The sequence below is a fragment of the Anser brachyrhynchus genome (assembly GCF_964034855.1).
Source record: "Anser brachyrhynchus genome assembly, chromosome: 3".
Classification (NCBI taxonomy): domain Eukaryota; kingdom Metazoa; phylum Chordata; class Aves; order Anseriformes; family Anatidae; genus Anser; species Anser brachyrhynchus.
In genome coordinates this window covers 105,895,109-105,911,132 of record NC_137696.1, presented here as the reverse complement: position 1 = coordinate 105,911,132, position 16,024 = coordinate 105,895,109, and positions in this window count along the sequence as shown.

Below are 16,024 nucleotides of genomic sequence, written 5' to 3'. Positions count from 1 at the left end.
CTTTAAATAGGTATAGCAAGCTTCAAATCTGCCTCCATTTCTAAACTGAAGTAGGTAATTAATGCTTTTCCCCACAAATTTCAGTTGTGCTAAGGGCTGAAGCAGACTACTGCCAGGAGGAAAACTGAGGGAATAAATGAACAAATTTGTTTGAGCAGTGCAACAAATGGTTTATGAATATGATTATCCTATCTTTTGGATTAAAGTGTCAGGTTTTATTTTTCCTAATGTACAAATGACTCTAAGTAGGAATTTTTCTACTATGATTTTGTATTCACATTCCTCCACTTCTGGGAGAGGAGGAGAAAGATTATTTAAATAATTGAAATTTCTGAGCTGGCCAAAAGACCTTAATCAAGAATCTCACTCCTCCCTCCTTAACATCAGAAGGATTAATTTTTAATAGCTGAATATGTCGCCAGTATTAAATGTTCAGTTCTGCCTTCTAGTACTGATTTACATACAGATAACGCAGAAAACACTGTGCCAGAAAATGCTCTGACAGAATAAAGATGTTTGAGTAAAAGAACCTCTTTACATTTAAAAATATGCATCATATCAACATTATATGCAGACCGACAATGACATAGAGCACAAAAGCATAAATGTTAGATGTCTATCTTGAAGACACCTACAACTGAGATAGTGATCTGGAATTCCTGTATAGTCAGATGAGAAAGAAGTTGAAGGACTACTATGGTGTGAGTCATCTGATTTTTATTTTTTGACATCTAGATTATAACAAAAGGAATTTTACCATAAAAATGCTTGTTTTCCTGCATACACTATAAAAGAACCTCGATCACTAATTCAAATGGAGATGACTGTCTGATGACTGTCTACCTGTCAGTGAGTCCCAGAACTTTCTCTTTCCAACATTATTCAAATTCTCTCTGTTTTCATGTCTTTGAATATATTTCCTGTGAAAGCAACGGATAATATAATATTAACATTATCTCTTAATGTTTTATAGGACCATTAAAGAATGGTCCTAGCTCATTTAGTGTCATGAAAACTAGGAAAAAAGCATTATTAAAATGTGAAGTCTCAAAATACTGAAGCCCATTTTTCCTTTTCACTTTTTGATTTCATTACTTTGCAACTGTAATATTTCTTTAACAGAATTATGAAAATATGAGCACAGGTAAATATTTTTCTGTAAATGTAGTAGACTAGCATTGTTTGTTGTAGAAATAATACTATTCCCTGACATAAGGAGTGTTCTTTCATTGAAGAAAGGGATCCTCAATACTGTACATTTACTTCAGTCTTTTGGACCTGAGTGTTAGTCCAGTTTTGAAAGGAATTCACAGAAGTCTCCATTCCCTGTTTGCTAGTTGGATTCACAGATCAGCTGCTGCACACCAAGTAGTCTCAACCCACACACACAGTAGGGACATTCTGCTGTGGAGACTGCATTAAATCTAGCCTGAAATAAAACCTATGGACTACGTAAGGCCTGAGATTTAAAGGCTTCAATTCACTGTTACACTCCTATTTTCCTGAGTTACTCCCCTCTATGGACATATCTAGATCTGTCACAGGTAAATTAAAACATATGGGAGGGAGCTTTTTGGTTGTATTTGTTTTGTTTTGTTTTTAAAAGTAAAGAATATCTGTAGCGACAGATTTTGTAAAATTATACTGATGAGTTACCATAGTGATAAAATGTGTTACAACAACAGAAGATTTTGTGGCAGTTTGTATCTTGGGAAGACTAAATATTTTCCTCTTGCAAACACCACTGGAGATCTGACTGATTCATTGAACAACTTATGGTCATAAAATCAATGCTGGTTACAGAGTGTTACAGCTTTGGAATAGTACACTGCTTTATATTTTGGTCTTAGATATTCTAGACCTACTCAGTAATGAATATGAAATGTAGTATTTTGAGGATCAGAAGCATGTATAGAACTTTATAAATCATCTGCTTTGTTATTTTGGTAGTGCAACTGGCAGCATGTTTGTCTGTTGCGTAGAAATGTAGAAAGTCTGAAAGTATAGAAAGTTCATGTTTTCAAGAAGTTTTTGGGATGCATTTACCTTCATAGATGCATTTCTTCCTAGATGTTCTGAAAGGTGATACATTTCTGGTCATAAAATAAGCTTATGCAATTGCTAATGCTCTAAACTCTGTATATCTACTTATAACAGCTACATCATGCCAAACCCCCCTTTTTTGTTGAAAAAAAAAAAAGCGATTATATAATTCATCCTTCATTACTATTAACTTATGCCTGTCTCGTCTTAGGTCTATCACTGTTAATATTAGGGATGAGAGAACTCTTGTTTCAAGGAAGTTAGAAGCTGGAACAAAACAACAAAGTAATTCAGCCGTGTATAAGTCTTTTCTATACTAGGGAACATCAAATGGCAGCATTCAGCAGATGCCACAAAGATACTTCGTACCTCATCCACCTTGTCTGAGAGCAGTTGCTCAGTACCAAAAGAAAACTTAACTCCTTTTCCAGGTGTTTAATTCCAGAACCAAGCTTGCAGATTCATCATGAGTGATTTGAGCTAGCTTTGGGCCTTAGTTGATTTCTAGGCTATTTACTGCTTCCTGTAAGCAATGAGACTTTTTGCTTTAGAGTGATTTTTTGTTTGTTTTTCTTCTAGAAAGACTGAGAGATGCATACATACAGTTGGTAGTTCTCGGTTTTGTTTTAACCGTAACTTTAATCATCTACCACTGAAGTCAATGGAAAAAGTGCCATTAAGTGAAGGATCAGGTTTACATTGAAGACATTTTGATGAAGGATATGAAGAAAATTTCCACAATAAATATGTCCCAGATAGAATATGGATTTAATCTTCAGTTTTATGACCTATACTGGGATTATTTTATCTGAATAATCTTTCTTCAGAATGATTCTATTTAGAATAAACAATAATAATATATATATAATATAAATCAAACAAAATATCCTTAAAAAAAGAATTTAAGATTTTGGAAATTATTGCATCAACTGTGGATCTGTAGTCTTACATTTAAGTCTCATAGAAGAACAGCTCACTGTGATAATTTATTATATCTTCCATATTTCCTATAAAAATGATCAATAACTATTATCATCACAATTTAATAACATAACGTGAGTTCTCAAGCATAAGTTATAGTAACAATTATAATGAGTTCAATGTGTAACAATTCATAAGAAATACCTTCAGAAAACAATGTAATTATGAAGTTTGTATAATTAAGAAAATGTGAAAAAACAAAACAAAACAAAACAAAATTTGACAATAGAAAAGGCACCAAAAGAACATGAAAGTAATTTGACTGTATGAGGATACATTTATCTGAGTGCTTCTTGTTAATTCTCTGTCTTGAATTACACGGAGCAGGCAATTTGGAGTAGAGGAAAGAAGAACCTGAGCACAATTTCTCAGAGGTAAAATGCAGTGAAATGCCTTATCTGTGTGAAACTGGCATCCATAAAAGGCTTTTATAGTTACTGCCTCATTTACTAATCAGTCTAAAATAATTTCACTGCCATTGAAGAGAAACTAACAGGAGAAAAAATACAAAGGAAAACATATTTTTACTTTTTATCATTGCAACTAATACAGGAAATGATTGTTTCTGCAGTGAGATGGAATGAGTGGACACTGTCTTTTCAACAACATTAAATACAGTTGAAGATAAAATCCAAAAAACTGTTTAAAAAAGTCTCATTATCCATTTGACTTTTGTCTTATGTAAGGTAGTTCAGAAGAGAGAAAGTTAAACTAACAAAAAAATCCTAACAACGTAGTTATATTGGAAACAAATGTTTATTTTCTTTGTAATTTTCATACAAAACTTCCTGGAAAAATGTAGTTCTTGGGACAATAGATGATTTTGTCATCTCTATTTAAAATGAAATATATTTTGTCAACACCTAGATAATTCATCTAGGTTACAAAGCAAGCTTGCCTGTCCAAAGCTCCTCTCTAGCTCCCTTTCAAAATTTACAGAACCAAAGTAGCCAGATCTCTTTCTTACAGAACACTTTGCAGTTTGCCTAAGTATTTGGTTTGCAGAAAACTCAGAAAATAGTCACTTTATTCCATATCCTGATGTGTAGACTTTACAGAGCAGTCTACCCATTGTATGGAGGGCTGAAAAAAGGAAGGAAGAAACACATTTTCAGTACAGAGACTCTTATTCAACTGCTGTATTGTAATCAATTGCCATTTTATCAGTGAAGTATCTAAGAGGAACAGAGTTTTCAAAAACCCTGATCAAAATAATCTCCTTTTCTCACTTCTTACGTTATTGTAAACATAATGCCTGTGGGAGGCAAGAATGAAAAAGAAAACAAAACAAAACAAAAATAAATAAATAAATAAGTTTTCTGTAGGGGATTTTTAGTTCTTTATTTCACACTGACATCAGTGTGTTTTACCGCTGACTTCAGCAGAAACAGTTATAAATATTCAGAAAGGGATACACCTACCCAGTCTCCAACATCTAGACACCTTTCTAGACATCCGTTAGTCAAGAGGAGTCCCATTACACACAAAGGAAGAATGGAAACCTACTAAGGTTGATGAATTTGATGTATGTTTGTAGATAAATAGAATTGCCCCTGGAAATTTGTGTTCCTTTCTGTTTACCATAAAATGGAACCAGATAATCAGATTATATGCAAAGGCCTGTCACAAATGTATATATTTTGTTCAGATTAATTTCCATTCTACTCCCACTAACTGTATATAGAGAAGCGAAAGCATCAGCCTGGAGAAGGGGCTCTATCTTACCTCTGAATGGTAGGAGAGGAGGCAACAAGAGAAAAACCATACATTTAGGAGAAAGTACTCAATATGCTGGCTGAGATTATGCTCCTGTGTATTTTCTACTTTACTTTTACTCTACAACTGTATGTCAGAAGCTCTTTATCTCATGACTTTTTATAAAGTGTTAGCATTTCAGACATAGCATGGATTCTAAAAGTTTAAATATGAAGGAGATTGTTAAGGTGATTGTGTTGTAGTAGTGTTGATAGAATACAACAGAAAACAGACCGGAAAAGACAGTGTGGGAAGGGCAGCTGAGAGTTCCTTTCTTTATTAGCCAGTGCTGATCATTATGTGATTTTTTTTTTAAATTTATTTATTTATTTATTTTATACAGCTATCTATTCAAATGGTAAGTTAAAGAAAACAGGGAACCTTATGCAGTCATAACCACCTAGTCAGTTACCATTAGTTCCAGCTCTCATCCAAAAGTCGTTCTCTGGGACTATTAAGAAGAAGTAATTTGCTACTCATAAATCCTTACAGAGTGTATAATAAGGAATAATAATAAGGTAAGGTGGAAAGTTGCATTGAGATGGGAAAACAAAGTAGCAATATTTCTAAATGTAAGAATGACAAATAATACCCATTACCCATTTGTGGTAATAGTAATTCAGTACCAAAATTTTCTATGTTCTGATGAGAAATATTCATTATCCTTATCTATTTACTTACCAAACCAATAAACTGCACTCACAGTTCAGGGCTTGTGAACAGGACAATCTCAGGATCCCAAAAGACATTTATGCAAACAAGTACTTAGTCTCTCATCTCTGCATGTATTCTCTGCAACTTCACCAAAGGTCTGCATTGAATAACATGAAAGAGCTACTTTGCATCACCTCACATGACAAGTTCCTCCTTGTAGCAGAGCAACCCCAGGACTAACACCCAGAAGAGGGTTCTTGCCACCATGAGGCAGATTCTTTCCCTTCGTCTTTCAGTTCAGTTCTGCATACACTATTCTCCTATTCTACTAAATTCAGAAATGTCCTTGTAGAAAATTCATAAACCGGCTTTTACTATATTTATGCTTTCCTCTGTTTGACAATAGTTGAGACCAAACACCCTTTTTCTTTCTGGTGCTTCTTAGACTTCTGAATATACCTAACAAAGAATCTCCATGGTCATTCTTCCTCCCATTCCCTAACAAAAGGGAATGGAGTGCTCTCTACCCCTGAGGACTCTGAAGGTTTATGCCTATATAATTATATATTCCAAGTAGATAGTTCATAAACTCAATAAATTGAGTTGAAAGAAGAAAATGTATAAAAAATCGGGAATAAGTAATGTCACCAGAAAGGTTAACAAAAAGAGCTGGAAGGCTGAGCTTGGAAATGGGGTTTTGATTTCAATAAACTTAGAGTCAGAGAGAGAGAGAGAGAGAGAGAGAGAGAGTGGGAGAGAGAGAGAGAGAGAGAGAGAGAGGACAGTTATAGGAATAGAATAAAGGATTTTTGGCTTCTTTTTCTTGCTTTTGAGTATTCATGATTTCATCTATTTAGAGATAAAATGCTAAGTTTTCCTTTTAAACATCAGCAGTAAGATCTTAATTTTAACCAGAAAGTTCATGGCTTTGGAAGAGAGAGAAGTGCTCTAATGATTGTAGAATCACAGAATCATAGAATCATTCAGGTTGTATCCCAAGCACGACTCCTTTTTTTTTGAGTGCAAAGCAAAATGACATCTTGCTGGACTGCAAATATGTCATCCTGTCCAATAAATACTTTATAGTATTAGTTCTATTTTAGCGTATTGTCATTCTTCAGTTATAAACCTAAACTGTTAATTGCTAAAATTGTGTTGAAAAGCTACCCTTTGATTTTGTCACTACATGCTATGAATTTGATTGGCAGTGTACTGGGGAGCTGGGCAGAATTAGTCTAATGTTTATATTACATTATACTGTCTTCAAAAGTCATAAACAGGACTTTTAATACATGTCTTTAACTGGGAGTTCAATCTAACTAATCTGTTTTGCATGTATTATTACATACAACCAAGGATTTTTTATTGTTAATGTAAGTCCTGTGTGATCACAAAAGACTAGTCCAGAAATATTTTGAGGCAGAAAATATTCTCATAACTCTTAATTGTTGTAATTAGGGTTCATTGAGGAAATTAGGTTTAGCTGATTTCATGAGATGAGATGTACTATTCACCCCTTCTTCATTCAAAAGATTTATAGCAACAGAATATATTTACATTATTTGCAATATCCTAGTAATATACAGCTTACATTTGCATTTTCTCTTTGCTCTTCTCAATGAGCACTCCAGGCAGAGACTTCTCCTAAACCTGGTGAAGATATACTTAGTCAAGCTGTGTATACTGTTAATCATGGACTTTGTGAAAAAGAAAACAGACTGTTCAAAAAATAGAACAAAAATGTAGCTGAACTGTCTTCTAGTCTAGAATAGGTGCCTCTCCTCAGCATTTTCTATTGATGAGTTTAAGTACATCATTTTTCAACTTATTTTTTTTAACTTTTTTTCCCCTGCTCTTTGAAGGAACACAAAATTTGAGGATGAAGGTTTCGTTTGTTTACAAGATTGTTAAAATCTTTGCTACTGAAACATTTAGCAGTGTGACAGTGCCCCCTTTGCAGAAATTCTCCTCTTTATGATTTCACATAGTTTCCCCTCTGTTGTGTAAAAGCAACTGAGACATTATGAAAATTAAGACAATATAGGAAACAGTAGCTAGAAAGAAATAAAATGTCTTGCTCTAGATACATTGTGTTTTCCTCTTCTGGCATGATGGAAGATTAAAGAACCCTTTGCATAGACTCATTTCTAAATTGATTTTTTTCAGTATTTCCTCTTTTTTTTTTTTTTTCTTTTCCCAGTTTATTTAAAGTGAGAAACTTTAAAAACTAGAGATACTGTCTTACGGTTCAAACCTGCAATGTACAGACTGTTGTCTAAGGACTGCTTGATTTCAACTGACTTCAAAGGGAATTGAAATTTCTCAGCCTCACACTGGATCCTTGGTTCTTATGTGAAAATTTTTAAAGCTGCCTAAGATCCTAATTCCCATGAGAACAATTAAACCTAAACAGCTTTGGGTATCTGGACTTGAAGCTGAAGTCCAGATCCAACTTACAGTAAATAAGCGATTAAGTAAGTAAACGATCCTTTCCTTGAAAAACAAAAACAAACATACAAAACAAGAATCAAACAACTAAACAAACAAACAAACAAACCACCACAGACCTCTGTCGGTGATTTAATGTTTCAGATTAGGCCTTATCTAGCCATTATAAAAATACTTCCTTGCTTTTAAGAAAACACGTCTGGACTCTCTCATCATAGGTTTTGTTGCTGTCTCTAATGAAGATACACTTTAATGATAAAATTAATGCAAAACAGCAGTGACATGTAGCTCAAGTTACTTTCCCATCAAACATAACATAAAGCAATGTTTCTGGGAATAATGAAAATGTGATCCTCAGCATTCATGAGTTTTCAAGTACAGATGCTCTTAGAAACAACTGAAGCACAAACAATTCTGTCTGAATTATTATGTAGTATACAATTGCAATAGCTACTGTAAGCCCATTCAAGTCAATAGAGTTTCATCTGGGATGAATTTGACCTATTCTGTATATGATTTCAATTTTCTAAAATTTGTACTGTTTGACAGTCTTTACATAACTTTTATTATTACATTTTTTGCCTAAGGGATATGAGCAGTCTGAGAGGTTTGCTTTCTTTTTTTCTTTTTTTTTTTTTTTTCTTGAAGAGAAATGATAAAACAGGTGATTGCTCTTCTCCATTAATAGTCGTCCTTCCTTAAATGACCTTAACTTATAAAATTTTGTTTTTTAGATATTTTGAATAGAGGTTCTTTGGCTATTGTGCAATAAAAGCAGAAAAAAATGCCCATTTTTTAATACAAGGGAATACCTTCTCTTCAGGGAAGAACAGCCAAAGGAAGGCAAACATTACTTTTAGCACAGGTCTTCCATATATTTTTCTCTCTCTCCCTCCCTAAGAAATTGATTTCATTATCATGATGGAATACTTATCATCACCTAATTTTGATCGGAGACTTGTTCACTCACTGATTTGCAATATTTCACCTTCCATCATTTAATTGTTCTATTCCAAATGAGATTTAGTTAGTTATTAGGTGCAGAGGAGTCTCTGATGACTAATTTGCATCTTTAAATGGACCTTAACAGACCTTCAGGAATTGGGCAATTTTTTCATGACACCACAATAACGAATGTTCATTTTATATTTCAATAGAAATAGAATTTATCCTCTCCCTCCCCTCCTTTTTTTTTTTCTTTTAATATATATGTGAGATGCAAAATATATGCTATTGCTAGACATGAAAATTAACTCAGAGCTCTGGTTTACCTACTGGTCCATGTTGGTATTTAGAACATGAGATTTTATGTAGCAAAGTTGTCACGGAAAGGGAGAGAATTTAAAATCTAATTTCCTGGCCAAATTTATGCCCTGTTTACTTCCTTGTCCTCTACTTTCCATGAGACAACTGAAAACGTGACGAAAAAAGCGGATCAGGAACATGGCTACTTCTTAGAATAACTTGTTTCTTTGGGCAGGAAATCACCTGAAGAAAATGTTGCATCCTGCCTGAGCAGTTCCATTTACATGCTGTGTGGTGCAGAAAGTAAAGCTTTCAACTGAACTGCACATGCAACTACAGACAAGTATGAACATAGCATTGGGAGGACTGGACTTAAAGCTTTTCTAGCTACCATTGTAAAGAATGACTTACAAGCATGATAAGGCCATTTCGTATCCAACATATCTATATTCTGTAGGTTAAAAAAAGAAACGTATTCACTCAATGAAACCATGTGTGGAAGAAATGGACACTTGCCTTTAGGGCTGTTTATGGCACACATTAAAATAAAACAAGACTCCAGAATGCATCTTTTGTGCTGTAGAGCCTGCTGCAATAGACAATGGCATATTAGCTGTCCTAAATGCAAGGCAATATCATACCTAGGGCTAAAATTTATGAGGCAGTATTTAGATAGATTAGAAATGTTCATGATACGTTTGGCTAGCTGACATTTAAAGAGATATTTCATTAATTATGACAGGGCTGACATTCCCATGACTGCTTCCTTTTCCAGACTGTGGCTGCTTCTGGGTATGAATGGAAGAAAGTGGAAGACAGATGATCTAGGACAACCTAGTTTCCTAGCTATTGGAAATGAAAAATACATGTAGCTATATCTAATCTGTATGGATTTTCTTCCTTTCTTTCTTTCTTTCTCTTTCTCTTTTTTTTTTTTTTTTTTTTTCCCCGAGTACAAAACTGCCATGTATAATCGGCATCTGAATCAGTGGCTATTCTTTCTTTGTAAAGGTGGCATGACTTTGAAATGCAGACTCCTCATATTTCCTTATTTCTCTGCCCTGGGCAGGCATTTATGGTTCAATGGGAACTAAAGCAAGAGGGAGTCTGAGTTCAAATTAGCTAGGCTTTCTGCTTTCTAAAGCAGCATATTTGACTTCTTTCACAGTGCTGAACTTAAGCCAACTCTGGCCCTTTATGGTTCCTGAAGGAGTTTTTCCCTGAGCACCTAGTTGTTAAAAGTATTAAGCATACACCACTCAACTGAAGACCAGTACCACCTGTTATATAAAAAAAGGTTTCAGAAAACCTGATTATATTTAAAGTGTAATGCAGAAATAAAAACAAAAGACTGAAATTCAGGAGCTGAATCCAGGTCATCCAATAACTCCTCTAACTGTAGGCAATATTCGAAGGGTTAGAAAAGTTACAAAACTATTAAGAAAGTATATTTTTATTGTAGAAGGAGAAGGGGTTAAATTTGGAAAGAATCTCTTAGCAACAAAGTTTTTTGATTTGTCATTTTGGCTAATTATTTGAAACACAGTTTTTGTGAGCAAGAAACCTGATAGAGCCTGATTGACCAGTACCAGAAATGTGTCAATTAAAGAAGATTTGCGTGGGAAATAGTGTAGAAGTAATCAGGCCTTATTTATATAGCTACCTTACAGTGAGGAAAGCTAAATTTCAGGGGATATATTTAGCTGTACAGTTTGTGTAATAAAAAGAGTAGGATACAACCAAGATTAGATGTAGGGGCTGCACAGTCACAAAATGTCTCACATAATGTGGTACCATGTTCTGTATCAACCAATCCCAATGACAATGAGAGCCTAAAAGTCCCCTAATCTTCCTTTTATTCTTGTTAATTTGTTCCTATACATGTGGCTTATCTTCACTTTTAAGTCTAGATTGTAACAGACACTAAATGGCTATTTTAAAGTGCTGTACAGGCACTATGTGTGTGTATAAGGTAGAGGATGATTAGGGGGAAGAATTCAGCCCAAACGCTGCTGGTCTAAGATTTAGTCAAATCACAGGATACAAATATCAATAACTAACCTCCTCCTAGCCCAGAGTTACACACATTGCACAAATCAACTGCATCAGAGAGTGCTTTTATTGAAATTATTAGTGCTGCGGTTCCAAACCATGTAAGTGAGGTTGCACTCTAATGTACATTAATCGCATTGTAATTGTAACTCAAAAGAACTCATGTGAGTTCTGATATTTTCTGTCCTGAACCAAATCCATATATTTGTTCCCCATAAACCTATCCAATATACATACCCCTCTTAATTCAAATGAAGAGGAAGATGTTTGCCCAAGGCAACCTGGTGGGTAGTTTGCTTTAGGACACAATATAACAGAAGAAAATTTCTCTTTAAACAAAGGTGTCTGGAAACTCAAGTTACCCACAACTTCATGAAAAAAAAAATAAAAAAAATCCCGCTGCCAAAAGGGAGGTATGCACATGTCTATTTCTGTTTATTTCAGGATTTGTTCTGTGGTCATGTCCTTGGTCTCTCCTAATCACTTACCTTGGTGATATTCCAGCTCCAGGTCTGGCCTTGTCATGCTGATATTCTCAGTGACACTGACCTTTCTTGTCCTCACAAGCCATCTAATTTTCTCAAAGAAGTGAGCAGGTTCATAGGGGCAGCACCAATTACATGAATGCAAGACAGTTAAAAAATAAAAAAATAAAAAAATCTCATTCTCATTCACATACAGAGTATCCAGGAAATTAATAGTCATACTACACAAATAGGAATTCACTGTATTTATAGTCAAGAAAATAATAAATTGTCATGAACCAGGGTGCTTTGTAAGTAGGGAACTTCTACATACTGTCAGTTTAACTGAATACTAACTGAGACTGTGATTCCCAAGTCAGAATTCCATTAAGTGAACTCTTAAGCTGTATTCTGGCTGGCAATTTTAATGAAGTAGTCTTTTGGTGTTGCACCATCTTGTGTCTGGGTACTTCTATTACTCAAACTTTTCTAACTTTGTAGCTGAACTAAAGGAAAAAAAAAACACTCATATAACTGGTGAGAATTCTGTAGATTTTGTGTGTGAGAGAGAATTAAAATGCATATATCTGACATCTCTGATGGCAACTGTATTGTGAAGAATTTATGAAAAAAATAATGACTCACTGTCCTTTGTTCTTTAAATTCTACTTTTGTCCACCACTATTAGACATGCTCTTTGTACCTGAGAGAATTTCAGATTTTGAGAACCAGGTCCCTCATATCCCTGAATACTTTGAGTCAGAAACATGGGCAGGTTACAGCCCAAATATCTTCTCATCACTGGCTTTTTTATAAACTGCTGTGTTAGGTTCTCTTGCATACAGTTACCAAAAAGTGCATCAGAGAGATGAGGGGACCTACATTCATGGGATGTGCCATTGTGGCTTTCCCATATGTGCCAGAAAGTGTGCAGGTTCTCATAGCCCCTATGCCAGAGGCAGTCCTTTTCACAGAATCACAAGTCCTCCACTAAACCATATCACTAAGCTCTAAATCTAAATGTCTTTTAAAGACCTCCAGGGATAGTGACTCAACCACTTCCCTGGGCAGCCCATTCCAACGCCTAAAAACCCTTTCGGTAAAGAAGTTTTTCCTAATATCCAACCTAAACCTCCCCTGGTGCAACTTTAACCCATTCCCCCTCATCCTATCACCGGGCACCTGGGAGAATAGACCAACCCCCACCTCAATACAGCCTCCTTTAAGGTACCTATAGAGAGCGATAAGGTAGCCCCTGTGCCCTAATTTGACCTAATTGTGTTAAAGGTGGGCAAATCTGGATGATAGTTATCTTCAGCTCCCTCTGAATGCAGTGTGGACCTCATGAAGAATTTCAGCCAGCATTAAGGGTGTTGCTGCATTTATCTTTTAAGCATTTCCCACAGGTATTCATTATTTTAGTTTAGTTTAGTTTAGTTTTAGTTTTTCTTCCCTCTGTTTTTTTCATAAAAGTTTTACTTCCACAGAAAAATAATATTTTAAAACCCATTAGAGATCTAATATACATTTTGCTTGTTTAGACCATATATGGTCTACTAGTAGAAAATTGTAACCATCTGAAGTTACAACTATTCATTTTGCATTCTTCAAACAGTTCTTTACCTCAATAAAAATAATGCTTAATGTAAACATCTTTCCAAGGGTTTCTGTCATGTGCAATTGTCCTACGGGCATATCTACAAGGTAGGAATCGAACTCATGTTCCTGATTTGGTTCCTTACTCTTAGAGTTTAAAATCAAAAGTGACAAAACTGAAGGAAATAATAGTATTATCTCTATATATTTTAACACTGGAATAGAAAAGAACACAATGTTTTCCCAGGGTCTTGCAAGAAGGCTTCGGTATAGGATACAAGACCATGTTCTCTCATATGAAGCATTCCTTAATCACAATGATTGATGAGCACAGTCATACTGAACTGCTTACAGGTAGTTTATGAGTGGGAAGATTGTTAGGTGTATTTGTGAAGAGTATCTTTCACTATGTCTCAAGCACTAAGCTACCTTTACAAGAAGGAACTGCCACAGAGATGGCAGAACAAGAACAGCAGGATTTGAAATTATTCCTGAACCCACTCCACAACCCTCAATCTGATATTTTATTATGAAAGGACTTAAGCATCCTTAATTGTCATGCTACATAAAACCCAATACTGAATGTCAATCCAGTTAAGCTGTTGTCATGTTTACTTCTTTTCACAATATTTATGTTGATGTTAATGTTAAAATTAGAACAAAAGGACATTTGTATGTTCTGCTATACAAAGGAAATTCATCATTTTAACATTAATATTCCTGATATAATAGGGAATTTTTCATTGGATGGGCATTCAGCATGATTTATCTTTAATACTGCTCAGGTGATTTTTGGTTGTATGAGACTGGCTGGATATAGATAAAATTAAAACATCTCATTTCACTTTGTTGAATTTATCCAGAAGATTTCATTTTAAACTGTGGAAACAGTAAATTGTTTTTAACACTGCAGGTCAGGACTTGTTGCCCCTTGACAAAGTTATATGATAGGTTAAAGGAGGCTGTAGAGAGGTGGGGGTTAGTCTATTCTCCCACGTGCCTGGTGACAGGACGAGGGGGAATGGGCTAAAGTTACACCAGGAGAGGTTTAGGTTGGATATTAGAAAGAACTTCTTTACTGAAAGGGTTGTTAGGCATTGGAATGGGCTGCCCAGGGAAGTGGTTGAGTCACCATCCCTGGAGGTCTTTAAAAGACATTTAGATTTAGAGCTTAGTGATATGGTTTAGTGGAGGTCTTGTTAGTGTTAGGTCAGAGGTTGGACTAGATGATCTTGGAGGTCTCTTCCAACCTAGATGATTCTGTGGTTCCGTGATTCTGTGATATCTTCTCCTTTAGTCATAGTAGCTTCCATCATGTAATATCTGATGAAAAATGTAGTCTTTCATGGACCCCAAAGTTCTCCAACAGTTAACCACTGGGAAAAGTAGCCTAAAATTGTTTTGCACTGTGAAATAATTTGTGTTCCAAGATTAAAATATTATAATTCAAGATGGTGAGAAATTCCATATTCAAGATTTATAAATTATTGAAAAAAATGATTAAAAAATTGTTAAAGGACACAAAAAAAAATTATTTATTTTTTTAATAGATACAGCTGTGTCTTTGTTCAGAATTATTTTGGTGTTTAGTATATATTATTACCAGAAAAGTATCAAGGTATTTTAACTGCTTATGTATGTGTTTGAGACGAATTAGCTTTTCAGTATGCAATAATCCAACAAACCAGAATATGTGGCCTTAGAAACAGTTGGTATCACATTCTAGTGTGTGGTCGTCTGAGGTTTTGATTCATAGAAGTAATGATGCTGAGTACTGCTGGATCCCTGTACAACGTTGGAAGACAGCTTTTGTTTGGGGCTCGCAAGAATTTGCTCACATAAAGTAATGATCAAGTTTACAGAAAACAAATCAAAACAAAGTGAAACAGGGTCATCTTGTCCTCCATACATTTCCATACCACAAGCACATTGTATTACGTGCAACTTAAGCCCCGAACAGTTTCAGTGAATAAGTCATTCAATATTTTCACTCTGTATTTTTATCTTAAGAATTTACTGGAATAATGACAAATCCAACAGTTCTTCCTGTGCTAAGGTTATGTCATAACCACCCAGTGAAGAATCAAGCTCTCTTCATTTCTTTATTATTTAAGGATTTATATATTTAATGGTGTTAAACAGACTGTTCCCTGTAGAAAATCAACAAATGATTTATGTTAGGGGCATAGTTCTTGCAGATTTCTAAGAAGAAACTTAAGCTGAAATTCTCAGAAGGAGATGTAGGACTTAATTTCAGCTCTCGAGTATCTTAGAGGCTATTTGGCAAACTGTACTCTAAGATGTTATCAAAAAGAGCCAGAGCACTCAACTCAACGATAGTTGATGCCTATTTTGTGAAGCCAGGTAGAGTTGTAGAGGTTGGTTGGACTTCAGGAAAGGAACTTAATTTTCAGATGAAAATAGTGCTCCATTAAATAAATAAATAAATAGATAAATAAATAAAGGTATTTGCTTATTTATTATTCTCAGGGTTTCTGAGCTTTTGACAGGTCTCTAAAGTGTGTATCTGGAGAAAAATGCTGGACATTTCTGCTGATTTGCTGCAGTTGTAAAAAGCAGAAAATCTTTAGCGAATTCAGTCCTGGGAGGACAGCTATAAATCTTCCTGTAGCTTTTCAGTAATACTGTAAATTTTAGACATGCTCACCAGGGAACAGACAAAACAGCTAGCTCCATCTGCAATGGGGGTTTCCAAGAAATACTGATTTACTGTAAATTCTGAAGAAAAATATAATTATTTGTTTCAAATAAAGTTTCACGCTTTT